Consider the following 18,065-nt stretch of genomic DNA (forward strand, 5'->3'; position numbering starts at 1 on the left):
TGGAGAGGTAACTGAGGTTCCCCGTTCCCCCTTGATGCCTAGTCTAGTAACAGCCCAACCCTCCATTCCCTGGTCCAAGGCTGGAAAATAAGAGGAGCTATTTGTGCCCAGATAATAGGAGCAGCAGAACTTGCCTGAAGCAGTTTTTTCTTTTCTTAAGGGAAAAGGCTGGTAAATGGAAATTTAGAAGATCGACATCTATTTGAAGTATTGAACTCTTGTGTTTACTTCATTCTCTCCCTGGATTTACAAGTATGAGCTATTTTCATCCAAACTAGAAGAAAAAGCAAGGCAAACTGGCACATGTAGTAACCAATGTCTTCCTTACTCATATCGGCCCGTTACAAAGGCCTATTTTAAGTTTCCTTTTTCTCCCAAAAGACATATTAAACTCAGTTTTTAAGGGCTTTAGAGTGTAATCAAACCAGCTCAGCACAGCAGGAATTCACATATTTTTTTCCATATTGTTACAAAGTCTACTTTCAAGTGTCTTTGTACACCATTGCATTTTGGGATTTCTGGAGATTATAAATAAAAGCATCTTCTTTTCTTGAAAGAACCTCTGGGCAAATTCTTTCAAAAGATGCTTCTCTTCACAACATTAGAGAATTCAGTGTAAAGTTCACTGTTACAGGAAAAATATTCCTCCCATTTATCAAAAGATTATTTTAGACACATTAGTTTAGGGCATACCTTTAAAAGGTCGAGTGTTTAGAAAGCACAACAAAACCCTTTGTTTTCTTGATCTGTATGTTTGCTTTGCCACTTTCAGGCTGTACCTGGAAACACCATTTATGCATGATCTTAGCTCAAAGTGCCATATGGATATAGACAGGTAGCAAGAAAGAGACCTATGTAAAAAATAAAGATTTTCATTTTCACTTCCTGATAAGTCTGAGAGATGGGAAAGTATTTGCTTAGTCCTTCAGTGAAAGTTGGATTCATATGCTCAAGCAAGTCCAATGGGAAACCAGACTATTAGGTCTGCCAGCATTGTCTGTTGCATGAAATGACAGATTTGTATTTGAGTAAGACCATAAGGATTTCAAAGAAAATAATGGTGATTCGAGAAATTTAGCTGAAAGTTCTTGGCTAACTCTGAGGTGTTAAACAATAACTTGTGGCAGGTTGGCTCTATAGGACTCAGAGATTTCTAGAAAAAGGTTCACCCACATGTCAAATTTAATGACATAATCAAAATGTCAACCAAATGATTATACAAGCCACTCTTCTCTAAAGTTTTTTGATGTATGACAGGTGAGTATCGCGTTCCCACAGCGGAATGAAGACCAGTACAGAAAACAGGAATTGATCATAATTGCTGCTGAAATGGAAAGATAATGACCAATGACCTTCTTCATTGATGTGAACAATAATGTTTACTGTGGATAAAATATATACTTTCAGGAATGTGGCTCACAATCAGAAAATCAATAAGGAGAAGGTTCAGATTCTGCTGCCTGTGTACTAAATGTTTGCTGACTGAAATGAGAGCTTACTAGGCAGATCTGTGAGCTGTGGAGTTTTACAGCTTTGCACTTTGAAACTGGTGAAAAAGTTGGAATTGAGACTTACTCTTCACACTCACTGTGTAATTTCACAAATAAGAGAAAATGAGGGGTATTTTTGAAAAATAAGAGAACAGTAATTTACCAAAAGAATGTTTCTTTCTCTAAAGAAATGTTGACTCTCAATTATTTTCAGATATGATTTCAGCAGGAAATTAAACACACTTCAGGTAGTAAAAAAAAGTGTAACCATGGCTCTCTGTATACAGATGTTTACAAAGAACCCTTTATTAAAGAATTTGACCCACAGGATGAAAATGTAAGATAGGTTTTAAAAAACAGCCATGTCTTAATTCAATGAATATTTATCTTGTGCCATATAAAAGCATGTGCGTGTTGAAGCTCTTGCCAAATGCCATTAAATTAAATTAAAAATACATACACTGTTATTTTTCCGAATCAGTGGCTTCACAGAGTATTACAACAGGAACTCAAAGAACCCATTGAGTTCTGTTTTAATTTTATAATATTCTGGTTAATAATGTCTATTAAAACATCCATTAAAATAGCATCATGCTAATTTAACTGGGAATATATAATAGATGCTGTTTAATGCTCCCATTAAATTAATGCTAAGACAGTGTCTTCAATAGATGTTGTTATTAATGATATCTTAAATAGATGCTATTATTAAAAAGAGTAATGCAACATTAATTAAAAGCAAGCTAGGACTTCACTGTCAAGAGAAAAACTCCGTACCCAATAGACACCAAAATATTAGCAGTAGCAAAACATTTTCTTGTTTTGTTCACTGTCTTCTACATTCTACCATTATTTTTCCTCTAGTGTAATGACCTCAACTGCACATTGTAACCACGATATGTCAAATGGATTTAAAATATATGCTTCCACAGTGATGGAATGCTTCTTAGTTTCCATCTCTTTCTTTCTATTTTTAAATTAGTAAATGCAAAGTTTAAATGAACCAGAAAATATTGATGTCCAAGTATTATTTGATGGTAATTTCTGTATTTATAGTCTGTATTAAATTATAGATGCATATTGTTTTGTATATGTATATATATTTCTGTGTACTTGGTAGCATAAATTTATTATTTTGAAAACCTTATTTTTTTTTAATTCAGTCTAATTCATAAAGCTCAAGTCTGTAAAGCTACTGAAAGGCAAGAAATGGCCATGTTTGACTGCTGTGAGACAGAAACATACAAGCAGGTCTCATCACACATGCCATGATGGAGCTGCAGAAAGTACAAGACAATATGGAAGCCAAAAGCCATGGTTTGTTGCAAATACCACATAATAATGAACCTTAGGGGGTTATATCCATGTTATTATGGCTTTTCTCCACCTTGAAATGCAAGCTAAAGCACACTCATCACCAGGGTCAGAATAATATAACTTTGTTTATAAGCTTGAAAGTCATTGCTTTTCTCTGTCATCAAAGACTGGAAAAACACTGAGCAGAAACGAATACATGAGATAGAAAATAGAATGAAGATAATGCTCACAGTCCCATCTCCAATAGGGAACAAGATTCACATCACTTTGTAGACTCATATTTCCCGACATTTGTCCTAGCAGATTATGATCACAGAAATAAAGCAGTGGCTGGGAAACACCACAGGAGGGATTAAATTAAATAATTATGTAAACTTCCAAAGGAAGACTACTTCTACTTGCATCCTGACTGCTAGAAACCTTTTGGAGTTTATTTAGAGACTGACTCTTTTTCAACGTAGCAGGGTCTTGTTTAGGGATCCCCTGACAATTTTAGCTTGTTTTATTGGGCATGCATTGCCCTGCAGTTACCATCTCCTTGAACAGAACTGGCTGTCAAACCAGCAGCTGCTGCCTGTAGCCTGTTCACCAGTGCCAGCCAGCAGGAGACCATGACTGAACTGCAAAGAAGGATAATATCCCATACAAAATCCACTAAAGTCATATTAGGTTGGTACATGATTAAAAATCTCAGATACAGTGCTAATGGGAAGCTCTGTACCAAATCCTTGTATTTCTAATGAAGAATTATTTCAAGAAAGTAAGAGAGCTTTGCTTTTAAAAGTGAAAAATAAAAATGACTACCCTCTTTTAACCCCAGGTGCTTAATATATTTCAGGCAGGGAATTCAATCAGCAAAAGCTAAGTAAATTGAACACTGAAAAGGTTTTTAAAACAGATTGGACAGGTTTATAACCTATGTAAAACAAAAATAATCAAATCATATTCATGTGCTAAACTGATTACCTTCAGCTCCAGTACTGCACAGCAGGCCTGGTCATGAGGGAATGGGAGGAGAGCTGCAAACAGTTAGGCTGACACTGACTGGGATTTTTGCCTGATAGAAAAACAGGGAGAAATCAGGGTTGACTCTTACAGTAATAGACCTTTCCTTCAAGAAAAGGATTATCTGATGTTTGATAAAGATGCTTTTTTTAAATTTCAATTTTCATTTTCCTTTTGCTTTTAGAATTAATTACAACCCAGTTGCAAAAATGGAAATAATATATAGGGTACTATTTGTCAGCCATTAACCAAATATCTTTCTAAGAACTCTTTGGGTTCTAACTTATGGGCTCTCCCTTCTCTTCACTCTCAGCAGAGAAGGTACCTTTATAACTTGTCCCTATCTCATGCAACCCCAGTTATCCAAATCCTTGTGTCTTATGGGATCAACTGCTCAGAGAGCAAAAAGGGAATACTTAATGTTAATTGGATTGGTTTCAGACTTTGCATCTGTTTTGAACATCTACACGAATGAAAGTAATGAATAATCAGATTCAGTAACCTTTTACATGCAATTTATAGAGCCCTTTTTTCAGTAGGAAAAAAAAATAACTCATATTATTAATGATTAATTAATAACTTACCTGTGCTGCCTGCATTATAAAGAGAGGAGTAGGTAGATGTTGCTGTATTGAGAACTAGCAAGTAACTGCAGAGTTAAAAGGTATATTAAATTAGTCTCACCAAGATTTCCTGAGATGACTGGGTAAGAAGCACATTAAATTACTAATTTTATATTTAATTAAAACTGAGTTTTTCCTTCCCCCTTGTTTACCACATGTATTCATAACTTTAGAAACAAAGCAATAGGTGCTGAAAGTATATGAACTAAGGTTAATAGAAATTTTGTAGATTTATCATATTCTCATAAAAATTTGCAAACACAAAGTATAAAGTTTTTGTCAATAATCTAAATCATTATTTTGAACCATGTGTTCAAAACAGCATGCCTTTATCAAATAAAAGATTTCAATACAATTTTTGGAAATATTTTATCCAGCCATGTCACAAATAATAGCAACAATTTATTGATTTTATTTAAATTTTTTTCTCTTACAAAGAGAGGAAAAATTCCAGTTTGGGTGTTGATAAGCTGAAATAGTTATAAAGCTCTAAAACCAGTAATTTTCAGCTTTGAAGCCAGTACAGATAGTAAAAAAGGTAACACCTTATGCATTCTCTTTCTGACAATAAAATGCCTAATCTGTGGTACATTATTAGAACTAAAAAGCTCCAGCAAATGGCATAGAGAACAGAGGAGTTCCTAAATCTGATGGCTGAGTCATTCCTCTTATTTCATGGTTCCTCTCAGCATTAAAGCACACTGCTGATCAATCTACAAGACAGGGATTTGCAATGCCAAATCTGTCAAAACAAAGTTGATTGCTTATTAAAGATTCCTTAATTTTGGTGGTCAAGCTGTTCATGAATCGAGAGTTGGAGCTTTGAGGGTTGGCACTGCAGAGCAGCACGACTGTTACAGAAAAGCTGACCATGGGAAATAATCTTGGGTTGTATGATAAAGACATGATTCATCTTGTACTCACAGATGAAAAAAAATGCATTGAAAGATAAAGAAAATTTTATTACAAAATGTATTCCCTCTCCAGAGGAGAAACTTGGATAAACTTTGATAAACTGAAGATATTTCTCAGTATTGAAAGTCACATTGAGGACACCAGGACTCACATGTGAAGGAAGATTTAAATTCCCTCCATTCAATGGATATAAAACTGTCTAGGATTTATATTACAAACAACATGGGGGTTAAAAAACCTGCAGGCTACAGTTCTGCTGGCTGGCTGACTACTTCATGAAGGACACTTTGGAACAAGGAGAAAGCCTATTCAGAAAGGAATAAGGCCTGATTAGCAAAGAAACACTTAAGAGGTCAAAAAGGGCAGGGACAAGAAAGGATTTGAGAAATATAGCTAAATAATAAAAGGTTCTCCATCAATACAAGTAAAAAGAGAACAGAAATACCCAGGGTTCCATACAGTAGGAGGAAAATATGAGCTTTGGCATTGTGCCTTTATTAGGACAAAGAATCTTTTGCTTTTATAAACTGAACTCTGGTATGAACGGGCAGGGCAAAGCTAGAGGGTAATGCAAAGAAAATGGACGTAGATACTTTCCACCAATTTTAATAGAAATGCCATTATGAGCTTAAAAAGTCACTACTGTGTGACTGTGTTTTTAACAAATCTTTTCAGTAAGAACTATTACTATATGGTTGGAGAATAGAAAAAGTAGCAGTTATATTTTCAATGGAGAATAAATGTGATACAGATAAGTGCAAACTTGCTCTTTTGTCTGTATGTAAGATAACAAATGGTGAAGCAGAGCTCATTAGAGACATTAGGGGTTAGAGCATATTTGTTAAATATCACAGGAAATTACCAAAATTGCCTGGTAATGTATGTTCTCAACAAATCAACACAGGAGGTCTTACCTACCTTAAGAGGTGAAGCACCAAATAACTGAGTCAAATGTAAAATTGTGGTTGAGGTTCAGAAGCTCAGCCATCAAAAGCTACACTACAAGTGAATAAAAAGACTTGTCCAAGGCAGAAAGACATGGGTAGTAACGAAGAACAGCATTAGAGTGCAGAAGTTCTTTACCAATATGTCCATGGGTCTGTATTTCTTGGAAGATTTCAATAATGAATGGCACCAGCAATATGTTAAAACTTCCTGCTGGTAAAAAAGCCAAACTGTTGTGGAATAGATGGGGAAGGATCTAAAACAGCCTTCCCATGCTCTATGCACCCTTCAGGACTACACAAACAGGTTGCTAGAATGACAGTGTTTGGATCACTTGACAAAGAGATCTCTTTCAGATATCTTTGCATTCACCAGAATGCTTCAGAAGCCCATCTTCAACCTTTTAATTTGCATTTCAAAAACCACATGCTAAACTGGCACAGATAGTGCTTCTGTTTGATGCATAAGTAGTTTACATGTTCTTTGAACAGTCTGCCCACAGTATCCAGATGCTCTGAAGTCAGAAGGATAGTGCTTGTGAATCTGACTGGATCCACTTGCCAGCTTTACAGTGCCAAGAAAGCCCATAACATATGCACGGGAACCCAACAGTCATATCTGATCAGCCTGAACAAGAAAAAGCTTGGTAAGGTGTTTTGGCAAAGGCAGTAAGGGCATTCACTGGTGCAGCCTCTGCCAACAGTATTTAATCTTTACCATTTACTGTGGAATTCTTAGGTTAGATTTAAACGTAGTCCCAGTTTTTACTTACACATTGCCAAACTTTACCTGCTGTAGCTATTTTATGATCAAACCCTCCTCTTTAGGTTCCCCTGGATGCTAACCATGTCAGCTGGAGAAGACCACTTTTATTAGCACACCTGTGAGACCTCTTTTTGATAGCTTCAGACCACCTTCACAGAGAGTTTCAGCTATTTCAGCTGACTGATGAGCTTAGCTGCTCATGAAGAAAGTAATGTCTTATTTCATCAGGATCTTCTAGCTGATGCTTCTGTCTTGGGAGCAGCACAAAGAGCTCAGGGAGTCCGTATGCACGTCACAATATATGAACAAACAAGTGAAATCTGATGTTCTGCAAACAAAAATGTTAGTGTAGGTAGGCCCGTGCTTCTTTGTCTCTCCAGGTTGAGAATTACATTATAACCGAACTCAGGTCTAAGTAGCCTTATACATAAAAACATTTTCTTTAAGCATGTTTTTAAGCTGAGTTGGTTGCACAATAATTCTGTTTTGCTGGAGGCATAGTCTGTGGGTATGACCACTCTCTTGTGTCAGTTCTTCAGTAAAAACATAGCCTAAAAATCTATCTTTGCTGCAGCTAGTTCCAGCGACAGGAGTTCATTTGTTAAGAGCTAAGTGGATTCTTGCCCTGCTTGTGGGCAGTGCATTTAAAAGACATGCTCCATCCCTGTCCTACGTTATGTGTTTACAACAAAGCATTCAGAAACCTAAGTGGAAAGGCTGCCTTGCTGTTGCCTGTGGCACAGATTCTTGCTGTATCTTTTAAACTGCACCACTGTTTGACTTTCTCTCCTTGATTATATATTCATACATAGAAATAAGTGTGGAATAAGTGACTGCTTTATAAATGTGCTCTCTCAGAATGTAGAGCTGCTGTCTGCAGAGAACATTTATTCATGGAGGGCCTGCAAGGCCGCTGTGTGAGCAGCAATGTAATCTGACTCTGGCTGCATGGAACTGAGGGCAGCCATGGCACCAAGGCAAACAGTTGCTGACCTTGGGAATGCTGTGTTTACAGCAAGTCACAGAAAGGCACCAGAACCAAGAACAGGTGGCCTTGAGTTGTGCGAACAGCCTACGGGGTTTTAAACAGTTCTGATTTATTCAGTGTGGCAGTCCCTGTATAATAAGGTTGGACTTGGAGATTGCAAAATAGGAAGTTTCCACATGGTTTTTGGTGAATATGATAAGGAAAATGGGCTATAGCTTTTCATGTAAGAGATTGACATTCACTCCATCATCACTTTTAAGATTCTGAACAACACTGCTTGCGGACACATCTTGTGCTCCCTGCTGTTGCCTGATCTCTCAGCCAACAGTGCTCAGGCAGAGCTTCCCATCTCTTGAACACCAGTCAGTCCTTCTTTATAATTTGCTACTTTACCATAGTGATCATGCTCCTAATAACCTCAGACTAAGCAGATAAGTGTTACTGAAATTATATGTTGAATTTTCTATTTTTTTTTCTGTTATACATACCTTCTTTTTTTTTCCCCATGGATTTTGTCAGATTTAGATCCTGTTCCTTCAAACAGGCAAATTATTTCAGTGGATCTGTAATAACAGATAATAAAACAGGGACACCAGTGCCCCCACAAAAATCAAAATTCTTACCTGTTCATCTATCTTGAGCAAGAATCTTTCAAACTTAGATTTGTCAGACTACCACAGAGTTATATCACACATCTCACTACAATATTCTTTCTTCTGGTCCTAAACAAGTTTGTTCTTGTTTCAAAACTGCCCATTGCAGTCAAATATTTAGCAACTACAGCTTGTATTTTGGGTAAGTTAATATCTTTACAAACTCAATTTTATTGTCAGTGTAATGTGACAAAAGTCATGGCTGAATATAAATAGCCTAACTCATTCCATCTCTTACAACTAAAATATTAGGAGCTGGGCATTAAAAATAGAAAATGTGTATATACAAAACTTTGACAACTCTGCAAAAGCATGTCTTTATGAAACTGTTTTCTGCTAGATGTTTCTTTCAGGGAAAGTCACCTGCACTGACCTGGGGATGAGGATGTGACACCACCATACTGCACAGGCACTTGCATGTTCTACTCTAAAAGGGCTTTTTCAGAACCTCTAAGTGCAGTTTTCAATCCAGTCATGAAGATGCCTGAGCTTTGCTGTGAGCAGTGCAGAAATTTTTGACAAAAAAAAATTAAAAATCTTCAGTTCTTCACATTTGGTGTAGATTAATTTCTATTTACATGTACCTTCATAGCAAAGTTGAGTCAGAACTTCCTTTGAGGTCCTGAGGCCTTCCTAGATGAGCATTTTCATGGTGTCTCAGAATTCTCTCTCTGTTTCCCTGCTGGTTTGTGGGTCTTTCTGACCCAGAGTAGAAGTTCCTATAACACCCCACCTTCACTTAGGATAATGCTGCTATTCCCCAGATTTATGGCTGCAGGCTGTATCCTGCACAGGCCTTTTGTCAGCCATCTAGTTGATGGGCCTTGGAGACATAGGAAAGAGCCTTTTTTACTTTTTAGATGAGCAGCTGAATTTGTACCTCACCTGAAACTCTCAGCTGAAACTCTCACTGTGCAGATAGCCAGAAAAAAATTAAAAAGAGGTCTCGCTGGTGTGTAAAGTGACCTCTTTCCAGACAAATTATCAGACACCCTGGGGAGCTCTCATAATGATTACTAGCTAATGCACTTACATATAGCAATGGTCAGTAAGGCAACACAATGATTTTACAAAGTGAGGGAAGATAACACTGCATCACCTCTGTTTTTTATGAAACTGCAAATATACAGTGAACTTTTGCAGACTTCTGTCATTTGTTGACATGATTTTGTCTTACAGAAGGCAGAAAATGAAATGGGCAGAAACCGAAATGGGCAGAAACCCAGTGATTTTCCAGATGGTATTTACTTTTCTTTTTACATAAAATCTCTGTTACATGGCCTCTTTTATCCTATCAATTTTTATTCACTAACCACACTCTGTCATCAACTTTTAGAATCACATCAGTACTAGCAGCACCATTATTGTCCTTATTCAGCAAAACACATATGTTCCAAAATTTCCAATGCCCCTGCAGCAAGAATAGTTACAGAATGATCTGGAAAAAAAAATCTTATTTTTCTTGATATTCTGTCTAGCAGCACTGTACTTTAGATTTACTGAGGTTACAACAATAATATGGAAAATGTCTTTTGGCTTTTATAGTATTTTTTATCTTGGAGCTCTCTGTGCCAGATAAAGAGATGGAATCACATTTATATTTGATCCAAGAAAGGTAGATGAAAGCAGGCAGAAAAAAAAGTTATGTTAAAAGCAATCAGGTGCTCTAGAAAGATGACTTTTTATTTTGAAAAGCTATGCATATATCCAGTCAAAAGATGGGAATAGAATAAGAATTTGAGCTGCACCATTTGCTCCAGCAGCATTCTTTCCACCTACCCTCTTCAACTGTCGTTCTTTTCAATTTAACTTGACTGGTGGGAGAGCAGGAACTAAAGGGCAGTGCAGAAAGTTGGACAGAGTATTTTTGTTCCCTGGAAAATCAGTATCACTCTTCTACAAATCAGGATGCTGTAGCTGTCTGGGCTCATTTTGCACACCAAACTAAAGTGCAGTGCAAATTTTCTTCCTCCATTTGCTTATTTTAAGCTCCAGCTAATTACAACTGTTTCATAGTCTTCCTAAAATCACCCTGTGGGAACGTTACAATAATAGTCTTTTTCTCAGCATTGTAACTACAAGGCATTTTTAAGGTGAACCTGGAAATGCCCATAATGCACATGAGCATATATTTCTTTGTGTGTGCATATGTGTAGTGCATACCTACCTACACAAGCTGACAGACACCTTGTGGAAAGAGGAGAGAAATAAAGGGCACTTTTCCTGACCTTGGGGTCAGCAACTTAAGTCTTACAAAAATAAACATCTTTGGGATGAATATAAAGGTTCCTGCATGAGACAGCTTTTTTCCAGTGCATTTTACCTGGTGGAAGAAAAATGTTGGCTTGTTTACAATACTCCCAGATGTCAATTAACTCCTTTCACAACTGCTTTGTGCAGTAAATTTCTCAAAGCTACTGGTTATCTGTTATGGATTTATACAGTGCCTAGCATAATGCATCACTGGTGCCCAACTATTGCTGTAAGTGAACACCGAATAAGCTAAGGAACTGAGTAGATGTTAACTGCTTTAAAGTAAATTAGGTAGTATTTATCATGGGCAGAGTGTTTTTTAAGTCCTGTGGGGAAGGGGTTTCTTTCTTCTCCTTTTTCTTCCCTTCAAATTTTCTCAACTCAGAGATGCATGAACTACTTATTGAATTACAACCCGCTGTTTATGAATCACTCAGATACTGGCCTGATTAAATAATAAGAAGACCATTTCTATAGAAATTGACTCATTTTTATGTTACTTAAATTTTTTCTATATGGCAGTTACAGAAAAGAAACCCTCAAAAATACCTTTATTTTGGGATAGAGGTTTGAGGCTGGGAGGGAAATAGCCTTCCTGCACTGTGCTAACATTATTTCAGTGTAGGAGATCCCTTATACAGAATTGGGATGCTAATTTGTAATTTTTCTTGCCCAGGATAAATGTTTGTTTAACTGACTGCTGATTATAAGGGACCTGCCTCTATTAACACCTAAAATTCTGCATTTTACTGTGTGTAGCTTTTGGATGTATCTTAAACCAAACACTTGAAAAAGACAGAAAAAATAATGAAACTGAAATAATTTATTTGGATGTTCCTAAACTAAATTGTGTTATTTCCAGTCCTTGTGCAGGCAGAAGGAATTAATTTTGAGCTGCTGCAGCTCTGAAATGCATTACCAAGGAGAAGATACTACAACTAACCACTGGCATATGGTAGTGCTATTTTGCTTTTAGAGTAGATTTCCTGGCAGGAACGTGTATTACTCAGAGTTAAGAGGTATTGTCATGTACTAAACAGCTTTGGTGGAAGAATGACCACAGTCATGTCAAACCTGAGTGATTGTTTTAGTAGTCACAGATAAATTGCATGAGAAGAATGAAGAGGTATTTTAGTTTATGAGAAATTTTATATAAAATATAATTTCAATTAGCATATTATGCTGCTTTTGCTCATCTGTGTGTTTCTACTGTAATTCAATTGTGAAAAGCTTCAGGTTTTTTTTTTGTTGGAAACTAATTATCAGCTTACATGCAATTCAATACATCTTTGGCTTTCTACCTCAGTTCATTTTTTTTTTCTGCTTGTAGCACTGAAATTAATTGCAGTTTGTTACCTATCTAGAAATTATTCAAATTTTAACAAATTTTCATGGTTCAAGTCTGTTTCCACAAGGAAAGAGGATTTTTTCCAGCAAATTTGAAAGCCATGAATATGTCACTGCCAGCAAGCTTTAGAATTCTAAGTTCGGGTTTTAAGTTTGAACATTATATAGTTACAAACCATGTATACATATGCATACAACATTCTGTCAAAAAAAATGTTTGCATCTTATGTCAAAGTTTCAGCCCTTGAGTAATTTATGAAGTAATACAACTATAAAATAGTTTAGAGTGAAAAGGACTTCTAGGGGCTGTTTTGTTCAATGTCCCACTCATTGGGTCAATCTGGCCCTTGTCCCAGCTGAGTTTGAACATCTCCAAGGATACAGATTCTATAGTCCCTCTGGTGAGTATCTCTCAGTGTTTGACTGCTATTACTGTGAAAAGCTTTTTCTTTATATCTAACCACAGTTTTACTTGCTGGAATTTTCATTCATTCCTTCTTTCCCTTTCATCGTGTAGCTCCAAAAAAGTCTGTCTCCATCTTATCTACACCCTCCTATTAACTAGGTGTATGCAGTCATAATGTCCTTCCATAGCCACCTTCTGTGGGCTGAACAGACCCAGCTCTCTCAGCCTCTCTTTGTACACCATGTGCTCCAGCCCCCTGACCATCTTGGTGGCCCTCCCCTTACTGGAGTGCTCTATCATAGTGCCCCTTTGGCTAGAAGTTCTCATTAGCTCATTACTTTGCCATTAATTTGTTGTCTCTCAGATTCCTGACATCATAAATAGTAATAATTGACATCATAAGAAGCAGATTGTGAAAGCATATAATTATCACTGGAAGTGTTCTTCTCTTTTCTGGTTTGTGTCACCCTTGGAGAACACGCAGTTGCACGTGAACATGCCCATGCTAGTTCTAAAAGTCTAATTGCAGAAATACCTTTCCAGGTGCCAGATGGACAGAGAACTTTCTTGAGGACTCATCTCAAGATCTCCATATATTCAAGGAGGTATCTGCCTCCTGAGATCTATCTAAGCTGCTAAAAAAAAATGTTGAAGAGGCTTTATCATTTTATATAATATAATATCATGTAACAAAGATATTATAATAGCATGGTCTCTAAAGCATTCTTTGCTGCATATTTGGTATATGAGCTGGGCATCAGCTGTAAACATTTATTTTTCATTAATTTGTAAGCATAATATCCTTTAATATTCATCCATCAGCACCTGCACTGTCAAAGTTAAATTTTCTCACAGTTTTAGTATTTAGTTACACAATTTTCTCCTATCTTAAAAATTATCAGGTAGACGACACTTTCAACAGAGCTATTCAGACAGAAGCTGTCTTTTCAGTGGCAGACAAAGTACTTTCTCTTCACAGTTTTTAAGAGAAAATAGCTCCTCTGATAGGAAATGCCACAATAATGTAAAAGTAATTATATGTAAAGATGCTGCTGCTTTTTGCAGTTTCTTTGGGGAGAGAATATTCATAATTGTCTTAATCACTCTCAGGTTTTTGCCTTTTCTGGCTGTATTATTCTGTCTTCAAGTTGTTCATGTTCCCAGTTTGCAGAGAACACATTTCTCTTTACAGTTACACTAAATGATTCTCCTTAAATACTCTCCTCAACAAATCAGTCCATACCAGCAATATAAAACAGTAAAGCATCATAAGAGATGAAGTACTGCTATTTTTATAGGATGCAAACTGGATTAAAATTTGCAGAGTCCTGATATGATCCCTACTTATAAACTTCCAGAGTTTGTCAGAAGAAAATGCCTTATTACTGTTTTTTCAGAGCTCTCACTTGCATGCATTATACAACCTAAAAAAGAAATACTAACTCTCCTGTGAATCATGAATAAGAAGCATATTCTTCTAAATGAAGCTTCAGGAAGGCTTTGTGTTTCAGGTCTTACTTTAATTCAATCTTACAACAACAGAAAAGAACAATCACAGCCACTTTGTGGCTGGCTTTTGCTAAATGCCTAGGTTTCCCCAGGATGAATTTTACATTTAAGCAAGAAGAAGGTTTAATCAACAATTATGTTCCTTAATTTTTCTTTGAAAGGTTTGTTCGATTATTTGGTAAATTTCATTTTGCTTTTATTACAGTGAGAAATGAACCAAAACAAGAGGTTGCCATCTCCACAATGATGTTGCATCCAAACCCCTGGCTGCCAATCAAGCTTGCTGATATCGTACTGAATTTTGTCTCTTGTGAGTGTGATCAGCTTGAGGAGTCTTTTGGGAAAGGTGGGGAGCTCTCTGTTGGTTGCTATGGAAGAGACAGGCACAGCTGTAGTTTCATCTCATAATCTGTCTAGCAAATGCAACCTCATTGAAAACAACAAATTATTAGTGTCAAAATGCCTCGCTACTGATCATAAACTTTCCTCTTGGTAATCTCTAACCAGAAATGCCCTGACACGTTTTTCAGTGGGAGAACTATTAGCAATCAAAGATATCTCATGATGCAGACTTGAGTTACATGAAGAATCTTGCATCCAAACTACTGTTCCAACAAAACTGCCAAAGTGGGAACTATAATTGGTCTTGAAGGACTACCACCTCTGTTCTCAGTTTCCAATAGTTCATAATATTTTCAAACTGGGATATTAGAAGGGAGAAGGTTTTTTATGTTTTCTAAGGGTCTGATTATGGATGGAATAGAGTTCTTTATTTGCAATCGTAATTTCTGTTGTGGCATAATCCACAGGTGGATTCATGCAGAAATATTGGATGTTTACACCATAATCTAAATTATATAGTGTTTTTCTATCCAAACACTGCTTTCTTGTGAATCATACTTGCTAGATTCCACCCGTTGTCTAAGCACTGTGTTAGCAAATAAACTTAAGCCTCAGTGTGATGGAGGGACAAAAATCAATCTTTCTTCACTGTGTTGTGTCATTATCTTGCTATTGACTGGTCTGCATTTAACAATTTCCAGTCTCATTTCTATTTCTTTTCACAGTTCATGTTAATAAACACCATATAGAACATTTTTTTTCCTTATTGCTATGAAGGCTAAAGTGTCTCACCCTCTCTAGCCCCAAATTTGAAGCTTATGATGTGTTGTGTTTTTTCATTAAAAGCAACAGTGTCCATATATGTTTCTCCTACAATCAATACTCTTTAATTAGATGTGGACTTTTAAGAGAAAACTTTTGGTAGTGTGCAGTTTTGAAGATAGGATCTCCATACACTGAAGTCCAAGACATATTTTTAACAGAACCTTTAATGCTCTGGGAAATGCCTGCAGGGCTCTGACTTAATGTCTCCATTGATAATTATGGAGTTGCCAAAGTTAGCTAATACTGACATAGCAGAAGCATGAAATTAAACATTTTTGTAACCTTCCATACCAAGGCTAGAGAAGAAGTCCAGGAACAAAATTTATCTGCAATTCACTTGAGTCATATAGTTTATAGTAAACAAAGTTTAGATGTGACTGAAATTTCAAGAAAACAAAAAAACCTTTCATTTTTTGAAGAGCATAACTGTCCAAATAATAATTTTTAAAATTAGTAAACAACTTGAAGAACTTGCTTGAAATTTTTCTTGAACATCTAAAGTATTGCTATATGTTTTTAAACCTAATGGGCTATTTTTCTGTTTAGAGATTAATTTGTTGTGCATCCTTCCAAATTGTATGGCTTTTCTGTAATTGCAGATGTACTGAAAGCAAGACTGCCTATGACTAAGCAGGAATAAATCAGCCCAGTTTCCTTTTATCAGTTCATTTTCTTTAGGCTGAAGACCCTATCCTTTTGCTTGAAAGAAGCAATAGCGCTTGTCTGCTTCTTTTAACAAAGGAATATTATCTGAAAACGAGTCATCTACTCTATTTTTATTGGCCACTGCTGTGTTCTACTTTTACATCATGAAGATATGATCCTGTAGAGAAGCCTGTTAGGAATGACGAGTGCCATCAAATGATAACAAGTGGTTTGATAAAACAAGGAAATATAAGCTGCTAAGAGGAAAAAAAGGGAGACAAGAAGAGAGGAAGGGACCAAAGATAAGAAAGTATGATGAAAAAACACCATAGCAACAAATCCCCCTGCCTAATTCAACAGCATGTGCAAAAGAGAATAATTCTCCTCTGTGAACCTGGCTAAAATTTGAACCTGCTGCCTCTCAATTTGGCTGCTGGGACCAGGAGAAACGATACCAGTGGGAGACTTCTGAAAACCAACAGCCAAAAGCATCACAGACATGCTGAGTGTGTAGGCAGGGGTACAGACAAAGATGGTGAGAAAGTCAAAGTCTCTGGAGACTTAAATTGAGGAGAAAACTTGTGTATGTTTTTACAGGTAAAGTGTGGTTGCATGAAGTAGGGAAGAAAGGACTAAGGGTCCAGCTAGGTCCCAAGCTAAAGTCAGAACACCTTTCCTAGCATCATGTGATCTCCCAAAAAGCTCCCATGGTTGTTGTTAGCCATAACATTCTCCCCTCTCCCTGCACTGTTCCCTCTGCTGTCTCCATGACTGACCAGAGCTGCTGACAATACAGCTGCCTGCATGGAGATGTTCATTCTTTACTTCTTTCAGCTTTGGAACTGAAATAGCCTGACCTGAAACCATTGTTATGCCTGAGAAGTAGGTCATTTTTTGGCAGTATAACAGAAATAATATAGTTATATGGGGACATATATATGCAACTATATATATTCTTATTAGCACTTCAATTAGAAAAGAAGATTCATCTGCCAAAAGGAGTGTGTGTAATAATGTTTGAATTAACACTGAGTACATTTTCAGTGGAAATATTCTTTTTGATTACTGAAACTGAAGTGCTTCAGTGAATATCCCCATAATGTTTTCTTGGGAAATACTTAATGTAAAAAACAACTTGTGAACTGTACCTCTCCAAACCATTAGGGCGTTTTGCCGTGCAACAGTTAGATACAAGTAGTAAGACAGTGACAAGACAAATGGAGAAGGTTTTATCAGAATAACTATTGCTTGAAAGGAAGAAAATTATAGTGAGGATTGCAAAGAAGAAAATTACATGTTGTCACCATTTATTTCACACAGGAGAAAAGTTGTGTTTTTCCATGCTAAATGTAGCTGCGAATTCAAAGAGCCTCATATAAACTCTGTATAATTCCAAATAAATAAAGCTGCATTATAAGCCTCAAGATAAAAATTCAAAATTATGAACCACCATCATTAGTTCCTTGTGATAACCAGGAAACCATCCCTTATTTCCTTGTGACTATTGAAGCAATACTGCCTAAATCAGATACAGAAATGCCTGCTCTTATACCTAGAATACAGAATAATAATTGTCTATGGAGTGAGAGAAGAGTCCTTTTATGCATCACAGGCCTACCCAAAAATACTAGGGAGGGTAAAATGAACTTCAAGAATTACACAGGATCAAATAGTGCTGCTACAGTTCTATCTCTGGAGAGCTATTGCCAGAAAAGTAGAGGGAATGTTTGCACCTTAAGGTTAGATGCTTAACATGCCCGTCATATGTCTTGAAAAAAAGCTGTGTGCCAGTGCACTTACATGTTGAGCCAAGTATGCCTTTTCTAAAGTCATAAATTACATGGTTTAATTGAAATCTATTTTAAAATCAATTCTGTTAACTCAGTGCCTCTGAATTCACTGACGCAAATAGAACAGGAAAAAACAGGTTTAAGCTGATTAAAGAGACTGAACATAAAGACTGAATACAACCCCTTTTTTCCTGTAGTCTGAGCAAATGCAGATAGTGTGGATTTATTCATGAGAAACTTAAGGCTA

The 18,065-nt window shown here is 36.6% G+C and overlaps 1 long non-coding RNA gene across 7 annotated transcripts in view; it reads left to right on the plus strand.

Moving 5' to 3' along the window:
• The window catches only part of LOC139588251 (uncharacterized), a 92,556-nt gene that overhangs the window by 15,311 nt on the left and 59,180 nt on the right, over positions 1 to 18,065 (plus strand). For 3 of the 7 annotated variants that reach the window (XR_011678602.1, XR_011678598.1, XR_011678599.1), the window contains exon 2: positions 14,422 to 14,562. The exons of 2 other annotated variants lie outside the window; for them this stretch is intronic. This is a non-coding gene — a long non-coding RNA (uncharacterized lncRNA). The remainder of the gene's footprint in view (positions 1 to 14,421; positions 14,563 to 18,065) is intronic. 2 more of the 7 variants (XR_011678600.1, XR_011678601.1) reach the window with 1 other exon arrangement.

This window comes from Agelaius tricolor, unplaced genomic scaffold (assembly GCF_023055355.1).
Source record: "Agelaius tricolor isolate 1412-34295 unplaced genomic scaffold, bAgeTri1.0.p SCAF_3, whole genome shotgun sequence".
In the NCBI taxonomy this organism is placed as follows: domain Eukaryota; kingdom Metazoa; phylum Chordata; class Aves; order Passeriformes; family Icteridae; genus Agelaius; species Agelaius tricolor.